The sequence below is a fragment of the Podarcis vaucheri genome (genome assembly GCF_965113315.1).
Source record: "Podarcis vaucheri genome assembly, chromosome: Z".
Lineage (NCBI taxonomy): Eukaryota > Metazoa > Chordata > Lepidosauria > Squamata > Lacertidae > Podarcis > Podarcis vaucheri.
The window spans coordinates 28684989-28702729 of record NC_138758.1 but is presented as its reverse complement, the minus strand read 5'-3'; positions in this window follow the sequence as shown (position 1 = coordinate 28702729).

Below are 17741 nucleotides of genomic sequence, written 5' to 3'. Positions count from 1 at the left end.
AATGAAATATTTTTAGATTTTGTGATCATTTGACTGATTATTTGATTGTTGTTAGCCGCCCTGAGCCCGGCTTCGGCTGGGGAGGGCGGGATATAAATAAAATTTATTATTATTATTATTATTATTTAAAGCAGATTTATCGTGCCAGAGCAATAGAGTACTTTATAGTTCCACTTTAACTGTACAAACCTAAATTTTGGGCATGCTGTGGAATCCCTCCCACAAACTGTTGACAGCCTAGAGGTGACCTCGGCCTAAACTACCTCACAGGGTTGTTGCGAGGATACTATGGAAAGGGGAGGACTTTGTATCTTTGGCTTCTTCAGATACCTGGCCCCCCAGCCACTTAGGACTTTGTAAGTCAATGGGAGGAATTCAAACCAGAAGTCACCTGGCAATGAGTGGCACTTTATGAGGATTAGAGTTATATGATTCTTTGCAACTGTCTCTGTGGATACCCCGGCAGTTTCATTTTGGACTGCTTTCGAGAGCAGCCCATTCTAAAGCACAATGCAGTAGTAATAAGAGGCTGCCAGAACATGTGTCACCATGGCGAGGCTATCTCTGACTAGGAACAGTGACAGCTGGCATACCAGCTTAGGCTAGGAAAAAGCATTCCATGCCACCAGAGCTACCTGGGCTTCTAGTAACAAGGCTGGATCAAGGAGTGCTCCCAGGCTACACACCTGTGCTTTCAAGGGGAGTGCAACCCCATCTAGAACAGCCTGCCGCCCAACACCTGGACACAAGAGACACCCACACATTGTACCTCCATCTTGTTGGAATTCAGTTGCAATTCACTGGCCCTCAGCTCACCCATGACCTGTAAGAGCCAGTCCATCACCACCTGCACCCTACTTGACTCAGATGACAAGCAGAAATAGAGGTGGTGCTGTCTACTATGTGATAATAACCATTGTTATTACTGTTGCTACTATTATTGTCCAGACTGAGAGGCAATTCATTCACCTTTACGAATAAATAGTACATGACCTGTTTGGCACGCTCAAAGGCTGGGGAGGGGTTCAACTGAGGACTTCCTAGTTTGCATCTCTCAGCCTAGCTGGTTGACTATTTTGTCCAATCACTCCCCTATGTGCAGCAGTGAACAAGACTACCCTTTACCTGCTCATCCACCTGGCTGGCATGTCCTGCCCTCTCATTCAGTCTTATGTAGATACCACATCAGGTAACCCACTTCCCAGATAAAATCCAGGAATCACCCATGCAACCTGAGCCTGCAACTGCTGCACTGTGCAAGCATTAAGTGATGAATGAGCATTATGACCACCCTTCTATGAATAGCTGGTATTATTGAATAGGACAGGTGTGCTGGGTCTTCTTATAGTACAGATTTATTCAACCTCAGCACTCCAGATGTTGGATGACAACTTCCATCATCCCCAGACAGCTCCACCAACATGGATGCTGAGAGTTGTATTCCAGCAAAATAAGTAAATGATGCCACAGTGCAGCCACTGTAGAAGTGGGACAGAGGAAGGCAGAGGCAATGCAGAATAGCCGTGGGACTCTTTCAACAGGCTATTTTGACATGCATTCAAGCCATGAGGCTGGAGGCTAGGATGGAAACTAAATGCAACTCCTCCTTGCCTCCAGTTATTAACTTTCCTATGGCTCCTCCTCAATTCTTACTAGTTTGCAGGAATTTGGAATCTTGAAATATAGCAAGTAAATCTCTGGGCAGTGGAGATAGTTGCAAATGAATCTGTGACTTAAAGGAAATGAGTGATGGAACTCAATGGATTCAAAGCGGCTGTATCACAAACAAATTGTAAGCCACCTTGTAAATAAATGAACATCTGGGGTCCCATGGTGGAAAGAAAGCTGTTATAGGACATGGGCCCATCACAGTAGATATACATAAGGAGGAAGAAATGGAGTAAGAAGAAAACTCAGCAAGGGCAGTTTTATTGGTCATTTGCCTGAATCTCCAAAAACACCTGGGTTTTGAAAGTAAGCTAAACTGAGGAATGAGGTGCCAGTCAGGCCATGATGCTTGGATTACATTGGTGTTGAAACTTGCAGAAGAAAAACAGAAACTGAGACAAAGCTTATGTGCTTGTGGTCCTTCTATTTATAAGCATGTATTGGCTTTTCCAGCTTGTTTTGCCTACTGAGCTCTGAAGCCTCTTCCAAGCTATTGGGAAGAAGTGGGGGAAAGGACTGCCAGAGGTTGTTTACAAAAATCCAGGCTGTTCCAACTAGTCTTGGACAAGGTGATAGTTCAGAGGGAAGAAGCTGCTATGTTCCCATTCCATGAGGCTCAGAGACAAGCAGGCAGGCAGTTTTCCTGCAAGGGAATCCCATAAATCACCTGGGAGAGAAACTGCACAATCTGGTTTCTTGTATACATGTATGCACCAACTCAAAACTGCTCAAGTATGTTCATGATACCAATACAGTGGTACCTCGGGTTAAGAACTTAATTCATTGCGGAGGTCCGTTCTTAACCTGAAACTGTTCTTAACCTGAAGCACCACTTTAGCTAATGGGGCCTCCCGCTGCCGCCGCCGCGCCGCTGCTGCGCAATTTCTGTTCTCATCCTGAAGCAAAGTTCTTAAGCCAAGGTAATATTTCTGGGTTAGCGGAGTCTGTAACCTGAAGCATATGTAACCTGAAGTGTATGTAACCCGAGGTACCACTGTAGATCAAACATCTCAGGTTTGAATATGGATGCTGGAATGTAAGGAGTCTCTTAATGGGGCAAAGTTCACTGATGCTTTCAGGCATGCAAATTTGGAGGGGGGGGGATGTCACGACTGTATTTAGTGCTACAGTGCAGTTGTTGTTTTTTGTATATACACACACTTATTTAGAGTAAAGGGGGACATTCTGCCAGGTTTTGAAGACGTGCCTGTTTACGCAGGCATTCCCTTCACCACTTCTTCTTCTTCTTACCTCATTCACAGAGGGGGCCACATCAACACTGATAATAAACCATTTAGATGGGAAGGGCCATAAGAGCGTGGCAACAAAGATGATTCAGTCATCTGATAATTCAGATATACAATGGTACCTTGGTTTGCAATTGCTTTGGATTACAACTGTTTTGGATTAGAACTATGTCTTACCTAGAAGTGCATGTCCCCCTTTTTTTATTACAACCCATTTTTGGGGAATTACAACCATTTTTTTGGGGGGGGAGGCCCCATTGGCGAAAGCATGCCTTGGGTTACAACCTGTTTTGGTTTATAACCGGACCTCCAGAATGGATTATGGTTGTAAACCAATTATGGTTGTAAACTGTGTAAGAATATTTGAGCCCTACATTGATCCATAAATCCCTGAATTTCTGGGGGTTGGACAAGATGACACTTATGGTCCCTTCCACCTCTACACTTTTATGGTTCTATGGGAATGGTCACATTATTGCCCACTCCCTGCCTGGAATCCCATTAACCTGCCTGATTGGGATTTCATCACATACTAAAAACCACTTTTTCCCCACCCAGGCTTTGCCAGACTAATTTGCTTCTTTATTTATTTATTGTGCACTGCTAGCATTTTTTGTATGTGTTTTGCTTTTTTTAATTTAACAAAATCAAGCACATTTTAGGAATATAAGTGTGTTGCCAGTTAGATTTTCATTGTCTACTCAGAAGTGATTTCCACTGAATTCAATGAGAATTACTCCTGGGTCAGTGGGAATAGGACTGTAGCTTTAATGTTTTAAAAGTGGAATTAGGTACTCACACAACTCACCTACAAAATATAGTGATTGGCCCTCTTCCTCCCCATCTTCTGCCTTTGCTAGGATGACTCATTTTCTAGTTTCTGCAGAAGGATGTGATAAATCTGACACTACTGCACAAAGACCTTTGAATATAATTTTTAATAAAGAATGGGCTGGAGCAGTTCCAAATATAGCTTTCTGCCCATATAGATGTAACTCTCTCCATTTCAAACTGTTAAGAAGAAAGAGCATTCTCCTAATTGCCCTTTATTAAAAAAATAAATTATGATAAACAATGCTGCAGTCAAGACTGGCACCATTATCTGCTCTCTCTACAGAATGGGATCTTTTGAGATAAATTATTTTTGAGAAACTCATATATTAATTTAATGCCAGGAAAACTAGAAAACTTTTACAATAATCTGAATATAGTTTGTCATTATGTGATGAAATATGAAACAGAGGATTCATATATGCAGAAAGATTGTAGTAGTGAATTGAACCTCTTATTTAATATACTATTTTGTTTTTGTTTTTCAGTTCACCCCACCTGTTTTAAATATTTTTATTTCTTTCAAATCATAACATGTTGCTTCTGATATTCAATATACATAGTTTTTCATAGAGTCATGTTGCTTCTGATATTCAATATACATAGTTTTTCATAGAGTCATGGAAACACAGAATTGTAGAGCTGGAACAAACTCTGGTGGTCATCTAGTCTAACCCCCTGCAATGCAGGAATCTCAACTAAAGTGTCCCTGACAGACAGCCATCCAACCTCTGCTTAAAAACCTCCAATCAAGGAGAGTCTACCACCTTCTGAGGGAATCTGTTCCACTGTCGAACAGCTCTTACTGTCAGAAAGTTCTTCCTGGTGTTAGTCACAATCTTTTTTCTTGTAACTTGAATCCTAGCCTCTGGAGGTCTATAGCAGACACCCACAGTAAGTTCACAGTTGTTTTCCTCTCCTACAATTTCTACCCATGTACTCTCAATCTACCTTCCTTTTTCCAGATCCTGGAGCTCTTCACAAGTGTACACCTCCTTTACTTATACTGCTACTACTCCTCTCCTGTTTAGTCTATTCTTTCAAATATTTTATACCCCTCAGTTTCTATATGCTAGTCATAGGTCTCATCCCAGCAGGTTTCACTAATGCCTATTAAGTAATATTTACCATCTTGTATTAAGAGCTAGGCGGGAAGGTAAACGACATTTCCGTGTGCTGCTCTTGTTTCGCCAGAAGCGGCTTAGTCATGCTAGCCACATGACCCAGAAAAACTGTCTGCAGAAGCGGACAAACACTGGCTCCCTCGGCCTGTAAAACAAGATGAGCGCTGCAACCCCAGAGTCGTTTACGACTGGACTTAATTGTCAGGGGTCCCTTTACCCTTTACCCTTTACCTTTATTAAGAGCTAGAATTTGTCTTGCTTGTTTCCCATACTCTGTGCATTAGTATTGAGAAAACTTAAACCACGAATCATTCCATCCAGCTGCTTCTTTCTTACAGTTTCAGGCGCTTTAGCAGGTTTCTGTAGCACTACCTCAGTCTCCTGTGCATCAATGAAGCTATTATCCCTAGTACCAGTTGTTCCTTTGTGATCTGTAATATTGTCTCCTGCTTCCTCAAGATTTAATTTAAAGTTCTCCTGGTCAGGTTTGCAAGACTCTTGGCAAACACATTCTTCCAGTCACTGTGAGGTGCAACCCATCTCTTGCCAAAAGTCCTTCCTCAAGGAAGTGGAGACCATGGTCCAAGAAGTCAAACCGTTCCTAATAACACCATCTGCGCAGCCAGTGGTTTACTTCCAATGTTCTCCTCTCCCTTCCTGGGCCACAACCTTCAACAGGAAGGAGTAATGAAAAAAACACCCATGCCCCAAAGCCCTTCAGCTTCCTGACCAAAGTCTTATAGTCCCTCGTTATACGTCAAAGGCTGTGTCTGGCAGTATCATTTATTTTCAAAGGATTATCTGCATATTTCCCCCCCAGGTGTGGGGTGGGGAAAGGTCATTGGTACATGGTGCTTCTTGGAGTCTTAAAAAGGGTGCGTAGATGCAAGTGGGACCTGAAACAAAATGTTGCAGATGCCCTCGGCACCTAACCAAAGTGCTTCTTCATTTCATTTCATTTTTAATTTGCATGTTGCCTTTCTATATTGCTATACACAGGCCAGTTTACGAGCCACAGAAACAACAGGTACAACAAAGCTCACAAATTCTATAACTATCAGACCCAATGCAAATAAGTCATAATAGAAAATATGACTTTAAAATAAATCTATGTCAAATAAATTGATATTCAACAATCCAATAAAATTAACTCAGAATGCCACCAAATAACAATTAAATAGAAATTCACTCTCAACATAAATAATTACTAGACTATAATCAATAAAAATAACAGCAAAGGCACTGTACATAAAATACAATGTAAAAAGATTACACCAAGCAACAAAGTTATATAGCTTATAAAATTACAAAATGCACTAACATAGCTGGTCCCCTGGTACAGATCCAATATCTAATCCATGACCTCTGGCTCTAAGCCTCGTGTGTCATAACAGATCCAGGGAGGAAAAATATCCTGAAGGTTGTGTTGTTAAGTGTGTGGCTTTTGTTTTTTATTTATGCAGTTCCTGCCCTACCCTACCATTGCAGGTGATATCAGGGTGGGGAATAACATTGTTTTAAATAAAACATAATCCAACAAAACACATCACAGTAAATCAAAACAAGGAAATTATGATGCAGTACATCGTCCATCGATGGCTCTTGTGGTCTATTCCAACTCTATGATTCTATGAACCCAATAACACCCCCCCAAAAGAGCCACATTTTAAAAGGACATAGGATGTCAATCATATCAACCAAAGGCCTGTTTAAAAAGGAATGCTTTTGCCTTGCCCCTAAAGGTGTATAATGAAGGTGCCAGGTGAATTTCCCTAGGGAGATCATTCCACAGATGGGAAGCCACTACAGAGAAGGCCCGTTCTTGTTTTGCCACCCTCCAGACGCACAAAGAGGAGGCACATGAAGGAGGGCCTTGAGGTACAGTGGTACCTCAGGTTAAGTACTTAATTTGTTCCGGAGGTCCGTTCTTAACCTGAAACTGTTCTTAACCTGAAGCACCACTTTAGCTAATGGGGCCTCCTGCTTCTGCCGTGCTGCCGGAGCACGATTTCTGTTCTCATCCTGAAGCAAAGTTCTTAACCTGAAGCACTATTTCTGAGTTAGTGGAGTCTGTAATCTGAAGCGTATGTAACCTGAAGCGTATGTAACCTAAGGTACCACTGTATTGTGGCCATGAGCTATTTAAGGCTTTATAGGTCAAAACCAGCACTTTGAATTGGGCCCGGAAACTAATTGGTAGCCAGTGCAATTGGACCAGGATTGGGGTAATATGTTCAAACCATCTTGCTCTGGTGAGCAACTTGGCAGCTGAATTCTGCGCTAGCTGAAGTTTCTGAACCATCTTCAGAGGCGGCCTTACGCATAACGTGTTGCAGTAATTTAACCTTGAGGTTACCAGAGCATAGACAACAATAGTTAGGCTATCCCTGCCCAGATAGGGGCATAGCTGGGCCACCAGCCGAAACTGATGGAAGGCACTCTGGGCCACTGAGGCCACCTGAGCCTCGAGCGACAGCAAGGGATACAGGAGTGCCCCTAAGCTATGAGCCTGCTCCTTCAGAGGTAATGTAACCCCATCAAGAGCAGGTGACCTTCCACCCATCTGGTCTAGGGAACCACCCTCTAACAGTGCCTCAGTCTTATCTGGATTGAGTTTCAGTTTGTCCAGTCCATTACCGAGGCAAGACACTGGTCCAGCACTTCTACTGCCTCATCTGCAGATGTGAAGGAGAAATACAGTTGAGTGTCATCAGCATACTGCTGACAACGTACTCTAAACCTCCGGATAAGCCCACTCAGGGGTTTCCTATAGATGTTAAACAACATGGGGGATAGGACTGAGCCCTAAGGAACTCCACATTGAAGATTCCATGGGGCTGAAAAGCATTCCCCAAGTGACACCCTCTGGGAATGACCATTCATGTAGGACTGGAACCACCGCAAAGTGGTGCCACCCAAGCCTAGTTTGGAGCATCGCTCCAGAAGGATACCATGGTCGGTGGTATCAAAAACTGCTGAGGGGTCAAGAAGAATAAACATGTTTCCCTTCAGGTATCTGAAGAAGTGTGCATGCACACGAAAGCTCATACCAAGAACTAACTTAGTTGGTCTTTAAGGTGCTACTGGAAGGAATTTTTTATTTTGACTATGGCAGACCAACATGGCTGCCTATCTGTAACTGGAAACATGTTTCCCTTGTCTCGCTCTCAACAGAGGTCATCATACAGGGTGACCAAAGCAGTTTCTGTGCCAAAACCAGGCCTAAATCCCGACTGAAATAGATCCAAAAGTGCCTAGTCTGCGACCACTCACTCCAGAACCTTGCTCAGGAAAGGGAGATTAGCAACTCACCAGTAGTTAGTTGGGTTTTCTGAATATAGGGAAGGTTTCTTAAGTAGTGGTTTTACCACTGCCTCCTTCAAAGATAATTAGTGCCCACCAAGCCTTGGGGAAATGTTATTCCAAAGTCAGGGTGCCAGTGTTGAGGATACCCTCTGGCATGTCACTTGTATCTGTCTTCACCCAAAAGGAAAGCAATGCTCAACCTGATGATTACACAATAAGCTACTATGGTGTAGTGGTTAGAGTGTTAGACTAGGGCCTGGGAGATTCCCACTCAGCCATGAGGCTCACTGGGTGACCTTGGGTCCCTTGCCTTCTCTCAGCCTAACCTACCTCACAGGGTTGTTGCAGGGAGAACCATGCATGCCACCCCAATCTCCTTGGAGAGAAAGTTGAGAGATAAATGCAATAAATAAAAATCTGCTGGAACTTCAGAAAAAGTAGCAGTAATTGGGCCACAGTACCCCATACTTCCTATCTGGGAACCCTAGAACAATACTTCTCTCCTTGTTATAGTCAGTAGTTAGCAATGTTGACCTCCTACTGGTAGCAAGCTTGTGGACCATTGCTGAACTTTGTATGGAAAAGTCCACTGAAAAATAAAACCTCTCCAGTCATAACAGACTGACTGAGAGAAATATGGGAGATAGCATTAATGGCAACATACAGAAGGAAAGCTTCAAGCAATAACCAGCAAGACAGATTTATTGAGAGGTGGGCCTTCATTATTCAGCACTGTACTGGAATGAAAAAGTTACGGACAGTATTTTCCCCCGCAACTTTCTCCTTAAATAGGATTACATTGTTCTGTAAACCTCTCCCCTCCTCTTCATTTTCATAGCCTTGTTATGGTTTTCTGTTTTTCAGTTGGTATTCTCTATATTAAAAGTATCAATAAAAATAAAACCCGCTATTATAGTTGCTGATTTCTTTCTGGGCTCAGTTCGAAGTGCTAGTTTTATCCAGCACTAAATAGGCAGATACCATATTAAGCTAGTGGGGTGTTGAGGTTAGAGTGTTGGACCCCAGAGCATGGGAGACCAGGGTTCAAATTCCCACAGAACCATGAAGCTCTCTTGGTGACCTAATCTGCCTCACAGGGCAGTTGTATGGATTAACATGGGAGGGAGAGAACTCTCTTTGCCACCTTGACCCCCTTGGAGGAAAGGTGGGGTTATAAAGGTGATATATAAATAAATAATCTCTCAGGAACCACCTCCTTCCCTAGGAATCTTCTCCACAACTTCACTTTCAGGTACTTCTCCCTGTCACCCTGTCATTTTGATATTTGGCAGGGAATGGGGAAGGTGCAAAAGTATTTTTCTGAGGAAAATTTCTGAGGAGATTTTTAAATGTTCTTTTCTGCATGCCTTAGGGGTAAATACCACATTGTGGAATCTCTCCCCCCCCCCTCACCCTCATACCCTCCAACATTTCTCAGACGAAAATAGGGTCGTCCCATTCCACAATGATAATTTTACTTTTTATACCCCTCCCATCTTACTGGGTTGCCCCAGCCAATCTGGGCAGCTTCCAACATATATATATATATATATATATATATAAAAAACCCTTCCCTATACAGGATTGCCTTCAGGTGGCTTGGGGGCTGGATAACTTCATACCTTCCAACATTTCTCCAAGGAAAATAGGGACGTCCTAAGGAAAAATTGGACATTCCAGGATCAAATCAGAAACTGGGATGGCTTCTCTAAATCAGGGACATCCCTGGAAAATAGGGACACTTGGAGGATCTGCACCCACTCAAATGCCTCAGAATAATGCAAGGTCCAGTGCATTGTAGAGGATGAAGAAAGGCTACCAAGATAGTTGGCCTTGGGAGTGGGGAGAAAGAAGCTATGCTGCTAACATTGCTAACAGCAAATCCCCATCCCAGAGAAATTATTTGAGAATTTTCCTCCCACTCAAAAAATTGTGGCTTATGCTCCCCGTCCCCGCCTCTGACCACATGCTCCCCCTCAACCAGTTTCTCTGCCTACAAACAGGGTAGAGGATTCTGAGAGGCCTTTAAAAACCATTATTTTACTACTTATTTTCCTCAAACCAAAGCTGCAAATTGATTTGAGCACACATCAACACGCAGATAGATAATGGATTGTATTGCACTGCAGTCACTTAGAAGCCTGAACTGTTTTTATGCTGTTTTATTTTGGTTGTCAGTATTGTGGGCTTCCACTCCCCCGTTTTTTCTTTCCTTTTTTAAAACATTTATTCTACAGTTACAATACAATACATTTTCAATCAATATATCCTCTCTACTGACACCTCTGTGATGATGGCGGCATTAAAATAGCCTGTTCTTCTTCAATAAAAGAGAAAAGGGGAAACCAGATTGTGTCAAAGGTATCTTTTTTGGAGATGCCTTTGATTAGTCATTGATGGTATGTGAGGCGTTCTGATAGAGCAATACTCCAGATGTTATTATTAACTCAAGTCTCTATTGCTATACAATGGTACCTTGGGTTAAGTACTTAATTCGTTCCGGAGGTCCGTTCTTAACCTGAAACTGTTCTTAATCTGAAGCACCACTTTAGCTAATGGGGCCTCCTGCTGCCGCTGCGCCGCCGGAGCACAATTTCTGTTCTCATAATGAAGCAAAGGTCTTAACCCGAGGTACTATTTCTGGGTTAGCAGAGTCTGTAACCTGAAGCGTCTGTAACCTGAAGCGTATGTAACCCAAGATACCACTGTATTAGAAGTTTCCTTCCATCACTGGGCAATAACTAGTCTAGCTGCTGTGAACAGGATGACAATTAATTATTTAGATTTAAGGGTAGAATTTAGGGTTAACTCTAATGATAACAAGGCAAGTGCCAAATTAGGAGGGATAGATTATTTTGTGATTTTTGAGGTCAGATTAAAAACTTTTCCCCAAAAGCGTGGACCATGGTACACTCCCACTAAACATGAATATAGGAACCACATTCTCCACAGCCTTTCCAACATAGTAGTGAGCTTAAAGAATTTATCTTTGCAAGGCGTGTGGGGGTCCAATGCCACCAAAAAATAATTCTAACAGGAATTTACTGGAGGTGAGCCAAATTTGTTTTTAAAGCTGAATTTCACTATATTGATTCCAATGTGAGCTTTCTGTTATTGTTGTTGAGGGCCTTGTTTATTTATACAGCCTGTGCCTGGACTCCACCACTTTTGACTGCAGGAGTGAACACATCTGCAATTGGCTCAGCAAGCAAGAGTCCTTATACATGATGTGAAGGGGGAGAAAATTATGCTAATTTGCAAGGTGACAAGGATGCAACAATATAAATGCCAGACTAAAGGGCTGACACCAAGCAAACCTCTCAGTTAGCACTAAGCCCTAAGTCATATTGCTTCTTCATTTGTGTTGGAATGCCCCACTTCTTGCCTTCTTCATTCAACTCCAGTTCTCAAAGCACTGCTTCTGAGATTGAGCTGCCTTTCTATGGCTTCCTGTCGCCATGAGTAAGGCTGGAATTCCCATAAAATTGGTCCCTGGGGAAATCACAAAACCCCACCCAAGCTTCTGGGAACCAGTCACATCTCTTACAGTTTTGAAGGGGAGAAAAATTAAATGACACAACACCTCCTCTGTATTCTCTGGGTTCAGCTTGCTCACCCTCCTCATTCATCTCTGGCATTAATTTTAAGTCTTTATGTAGCTGCTGCTTTTGTAGTTTTTCCATTTACTTGTTATTACATAATGGCCATATTGTATAATTGCGGATGCTTTCTTCATCATCCTTATTTTGTTAAAACCGGGGGCACAGGAAATTAATCCTTAAAATAATGATATGCCAGGAAGTAAAGGCATTATTAATAGCTGTGATATCAAAAGGCACTGGCGCAACATAACTGGGAAAACAAGCAGATTTGGTGAGGTGCAAAAGGAAAAAAGACAGCACAGGAACATTTCAAATACCAAACTAAATGTGAATGTGGGACTTTACATGAATGCTCTTGGGCTTTACCACTTGAGTGCCTGACTTTACTCCTGGTTTGCATTAACCTCCCCACTCCTGACGAGCTGCCAGAGCCATCCCTGCCCATGTTCCTCACTGTCATTTCTGATCAGACAGAGCTATCACTGTAATCTGAGGGATGGGGCAACTCCCCTGTGAGAAAAGGTTTAAGCATTTACTACTTTTTAGCTTAGGGACGCGGGTGGTGCTGTGGGTAAAACCTCAGTGCCTAGGACTTGCTGATCGTAAGGTCGGTGGTTCGAATCCCTGTGGCGGGGTGAGCTCCTGTTGTTTAGTCCCAGCTCCTGCCCACCTAGCAGTTCGAAAGCACCCTTAAGTGCAAGTAGATAAATAGGTACCGCTTTCTAGCGGGAAGGTAAACGGCGTTTTCGTGTGCGGCACTGGTGCTGGCTCACCAGAGCAGCTTCGTCACGCTGGCCACGTGACCCAGAAGTGTCTTCGGACGGCGCTGGCTCCCGGCCTCTTGAGCGAAATGATCGCGCAACCCTAGAGTCAGACACGACTGGCCCATATGGGCAGGGGTACCTTTTTTTACTTTTTAGCTTAGAAAATAGCCAAGTAAGAGTTGATGGCTGATAAGAGATGTCCAAAGTTTTCCCACAGTTTGCTTCAGAATACAGATTACAGTGGACGCTTGTGTTGCGAACGTGATCCATATGGGATGCACGTCCTCAACCCGCAGCATCCGCAACCTGCAGCGGGTTGCAATTTGGCACTTCTGCACATGCACAAAGTGCGATTTAGTGCTTCTGCGCATGCGCAACTTCTGAAATCCGGAAGTAACGCATTCTGGTACTTCCGGGTTTCAGTGGTCCGCAACCCGAAAAAAACGTAATCTGAAGAGTCTGTAACCCAAGGTATGACTGTATGTGTGCATATATATATATATATATATATATATATATATATATATATATATACACATAAACATATATATTCAGAAAAACTCTTCACAAGCTCAAGAGGTCAAGACACAAAAGCTTTAGCAACTAATCTACACTTAATGACCCACCCAGTGGTATTCAGAATATCACTCATGAAATCACTCAAGATATCCCTCAAGTAATTAAGGAACAAAAGAAGAAGAGGCACACTAATCTAGGAACTTCCTCTCTGCCCAGAACGTTGGAGGCTATACACCACACCCCTCAACAGTATTTATAGGAACTCAAACACCAGATTCTGCTCTGTTCCAGTAACAAGAAGCCGAAAGCACCAGCCTGAAGATGACGAGTGAGACCTCGTCGAAACGTCGCACAGACACCCCGACTCTTACACGGGAAGACACCCGAAGACACCAAAACCTGCATAAACATATATATATATATATATATATATATATATATATATATATATATATATATATGTGTGTGTGTGTGTGTGTGTGTATACACACACACACACACACACACACACACACATACATATACACAGAGAGAGAGAGAGATCTGAAAGTGTGATGTAGGGGTTAGTGTGTTGGATTAAGGCGGAGAAGATCTAGGTTCAGATCCTCACTCAGCCATGAAACTCACTGGGTGACCTCCTTCAGCCTTTTAGTCTCACCTACCTCACAGGGTTATTATGGCCTGAGCTTCTGGGATATAAGGGTACGGTAAAAACATGCCAAGGGGATGGCAGTGAGGGGAAGTTCTTTGTTGCTGATTTATATTTTGTATTACCTGTAAAAGAAAATGTGGAAAAGAGAAAAGTAACGGTATATGATGCTGAAAAACAGTCAAACAAAAATCCACCAAATGAGCCACCCTTGCCAGACCCTTCCCCAAACTAGATCGAAAAGCACTTTAGCTATTATTATTGCTTGGTAATTAAAACGTGAAGCCAGCCCTATGCACACTTTGGTGGGAAAGGTGTCAGTCTGTGATAGAGTATCTCCTTTGTGTGGACAGGCGGAGTGCCCAGATCCCGAGCGGTCCCCCCCCCCCCCGTCATGTGGAATAACGACTCAAGACAACGTGCTATGGGATTAAATTGGCCACAACTTTATTAAATTTCAGATGTGGGTAGACCTTGGCTCAGGCATTGGACATTCTCCCTCCCCAGTCCCCAGCCAGGGACCTAGGGAGCATCAGGGTTATCCAGTGGGGGGGGATGGGCTGGCTCTGAAGAACATATGTTCAAGCAGAGATAGCCGCCCCCGTTACGCCGCCACCGCAGGGGAGAGCAATGATGACCTTTCGCCATATGGTCAAAGCCTCCCTTCAGAAACCCCTTTAACGGGGAACCCTGGTATTGCCGCCGCAAAGAAGAAGATGGACTAAAGGATTCCACCCAAGGCCTGATACCGCCAAAGTTGTGACGTTTTGATACGGGAAAGGCGAAACCTGCCAATGCAGGGAAATTCCTTTCCGGCCCTTTAACAGCGACCTTATCGTAGCAGCGCCCACATACCTGTGAAGAAAAGTTAACCTGCAAAACCTATGAAGAAAAGTTAAACTGGAAAAGAAGACTTTAACTGAGGGTGGGTAGGGTGGGAGAAGCTCTGGAGCCAAGTGAGGATTCCCAGGTAAGATCCTCCCTCTATTGTGTGGGCAGGTAATCCCTCCCCTACCTGGCCTGGTCTCCTTGGCAACGCTTCCCCCAGGTGGGATTGGACAACTGACTGAGGTAGGCGGAGACCTCCAGGTATCCCATCTGAGGGAAGGCAAAGTCAAGCCTATGCTGATGGAGCCGCTCCAGATCTAGGGACTGCGCGCATCCATGCAAAGGGCGCCCCCCGTTTTAAGCTGGGAGCGGTCGTTCCATACAGAAGGTTCAATCCTTGGCATCTCTAAGTAGGAGAATGAGAATGTCACCTGAGATCCCAGAGAGCGGCTGTCAGTCAGTGTAGTCACTACTGAGCTAGATGGACCAAGGGTCTGACTTGCTAAAAGACAGTTTCCTCTATTTCTGTGGGAGTAAGCCCAATAAAATACAGTGAAACGTGTACGTCTGAGTAGTCACACACAGGATTGCAAGGTTAGAACTAGGCCAAAGTGCATACAAACTCCATTATATCAGGGGAAATTCTTTGCAAACAAGTGTATATTGATCAAAATTGCAAACAAATATGTGTACATTAGGTGAACCTTGCAATAAAATGCTGAGAAATTTTCATGAACACTTATTTTTATTTTTGCAAATATGGAAATGCAGACAACTGAATTTAAGACTGGAAATGAGAAAGTGAGAAAAATGGAAATTATATTTGCACATTCCTGCTTGTTAGTGATAATCTTAAATTACATTTCATTTTCATTAAGCATCCAAGAGACTAAAACAGCATACAGTACACAGATACATAGTACACTCAGAAATGTTCCATCTTTCTGTTAGATTTCACATGCAAATGTTTCAGGTCTCTGCAGGACAAGCCCTGAATTTATCATCATGTTTACAACTTTCTAAAAGTCAACAGAAGAAACAGGGCATCAGTGTTGCTGAAGCTACAGGAAAGAAATAACAGCCAAGATTATAGAGAGCTGATTAAAAACAGAAAGAAAGAAAAATCTGGTATTAAACAGACAGCCTAAGCCTTAATTAAAATGTGGGGGGGGGAGGACAATTTTTTCAATACAGCTTAAGAGCCAAGATAAATGTTGTATTGTGTCTACACATATTGAAGGGACAAGCAATAATTACGGCACAGCATTTTTATATTTTAAGTATGTTATTGACATTTTTCATTATGGGTGGACGGATAGATTGATAGATAGACAGACGGACAGTCAGTATATTGTATAAATGGACTAGGAAATATGCATACCTGTCCCTTTATAGACAGATTATCTGCATGTTCTCCTTGAGGCCTACGAAATGCACATAATTGCCAGATGTTATGCACGTTAATCGCTCATATTCTCCTCTCTCTTCTTTCATCTCTCTTTCTGTAAAGGGGAGTGTAAGTTGAGTGGTTAATGTGTGTAAAAATGAGCCATTGTGCACATTTACCAAGCCTCTTGGATAATGTGCAAATAATCATTCCATGAAGAATTGTGCACATATCCCCATCAAGCTTTGGAGGACGTGCATACATTTACTAAATTCTGCATATTCTCTGGGCAGTGTCCACATTCTCCAGTTAGTATGCCTCGTGTCCAACAAACTTCCTTTCCCCACTATTTCTTATTCAGAAGTTTGCAATCTGGGCTGCCAGAGCTTCTTCTGGTCCACTGCTTAACCTGACATGACCACCTTCTCACATGACCAGCTATTCAACTTAGGGAAGACTACCATACATGGGAATAAATAAATAATCTATATATGGAACTGTACCCCTCTCTTCCTATGTTGATTTCCAAAATCCATTAAATGCATGTCATATGTTTGTATATTGCTTTGGGCTACATATAGGGATAATTTTATTGTGCTTAGTTTCCCATTGAATTCAATGTGAAAATGACTAACTCACTGACCAATAGAAGCTAATCACAAATAAGTGCAGCTCAACCCTATCCTTTGCATGTTTACTCAAAATTAAATCACATTGCATATACATATTTACTCCATAGTGATTGTGTTTAGGGTTGCAAGCCTTTGTTGTATTCTACTTGCTCGCTAGGCTCAATCTAGTTCTCTAGTAAATAATGAGAAATAGTCATTTAAACAAAGAAAAAGAATCAAGCAGGTTGTTCTCCCTTTCGAACCCTTACATAATCTGTATAGTTTTGACAACCTTGCATACACAAAATAGTGTTCTTCCACATCCAGAGTCAGGATGTTATTGAACCACCAGTATTTATCTAATTTACAAGCCTATCATGCACGTAAGAAGTTCTCATTGTTTATAGGTCAGGACCTTGCATTTGTCAACAGGAATATGGAAGGATGTCCCAGCCCTCACCCCGATATGTGGACCTGTGTTGGATGTGCCTCTCAGCAAAAAGATACTGGAAGTCTCTCGGCAAGGTTATAAATAGCAAAGTAACATAGGAAACTGCTGCCTGCCAATCAGACTGTTGGCAAGCTTAGTATTGTCAACATCAGTCTTCCCCTAAGACTATGTTTGATGGGGCTATTGTATTCCATAATATCTGTCAGTTGATGAAGGCTGGTCTACACTGGTTGGCAGTGACTCTCTGGGGTTTCAGGCAACCTGGAGATGTAAGGGATTGAACCTCAGACCTTCTGCATACAAAGTGAATGCTCTAGCACTGAACTGCAGAAAAGGCCTGTTCTCATGTTGCCACCCTCCGGACATCTCATGGAAGAGGCACATAAAGAAGGGCCTCAGAGGATGATTTCAAGGTTTGAGTAGGTTCATATGGAGAGGAATTGTCCTTGAGGGATTGCGGTCTGGAGCTGTTTAAGGCTTTATAGATCAAAAACAGCACTTTGAATTGCGTCTGGAAACTAATTGGCAGTCTGTGCAGTCAGGCCAGGATTGGTGTTACGTGCTCAAACCATCTTGCCCCTGTAAGCAACCTGGCTGCTGAATTCTGCACAAGCTGAAGTTCCCAAACAGTCTTCAGAAGTAGCCGTATGTATATACACCCCTTCAGAGGAGGTGTAACTCTATCAGGAGCAGGCGATCTCCCACGCATCTGGTCTAACAGTGCCTCAGTGTTATCTGGATTGAGTTTCAATTT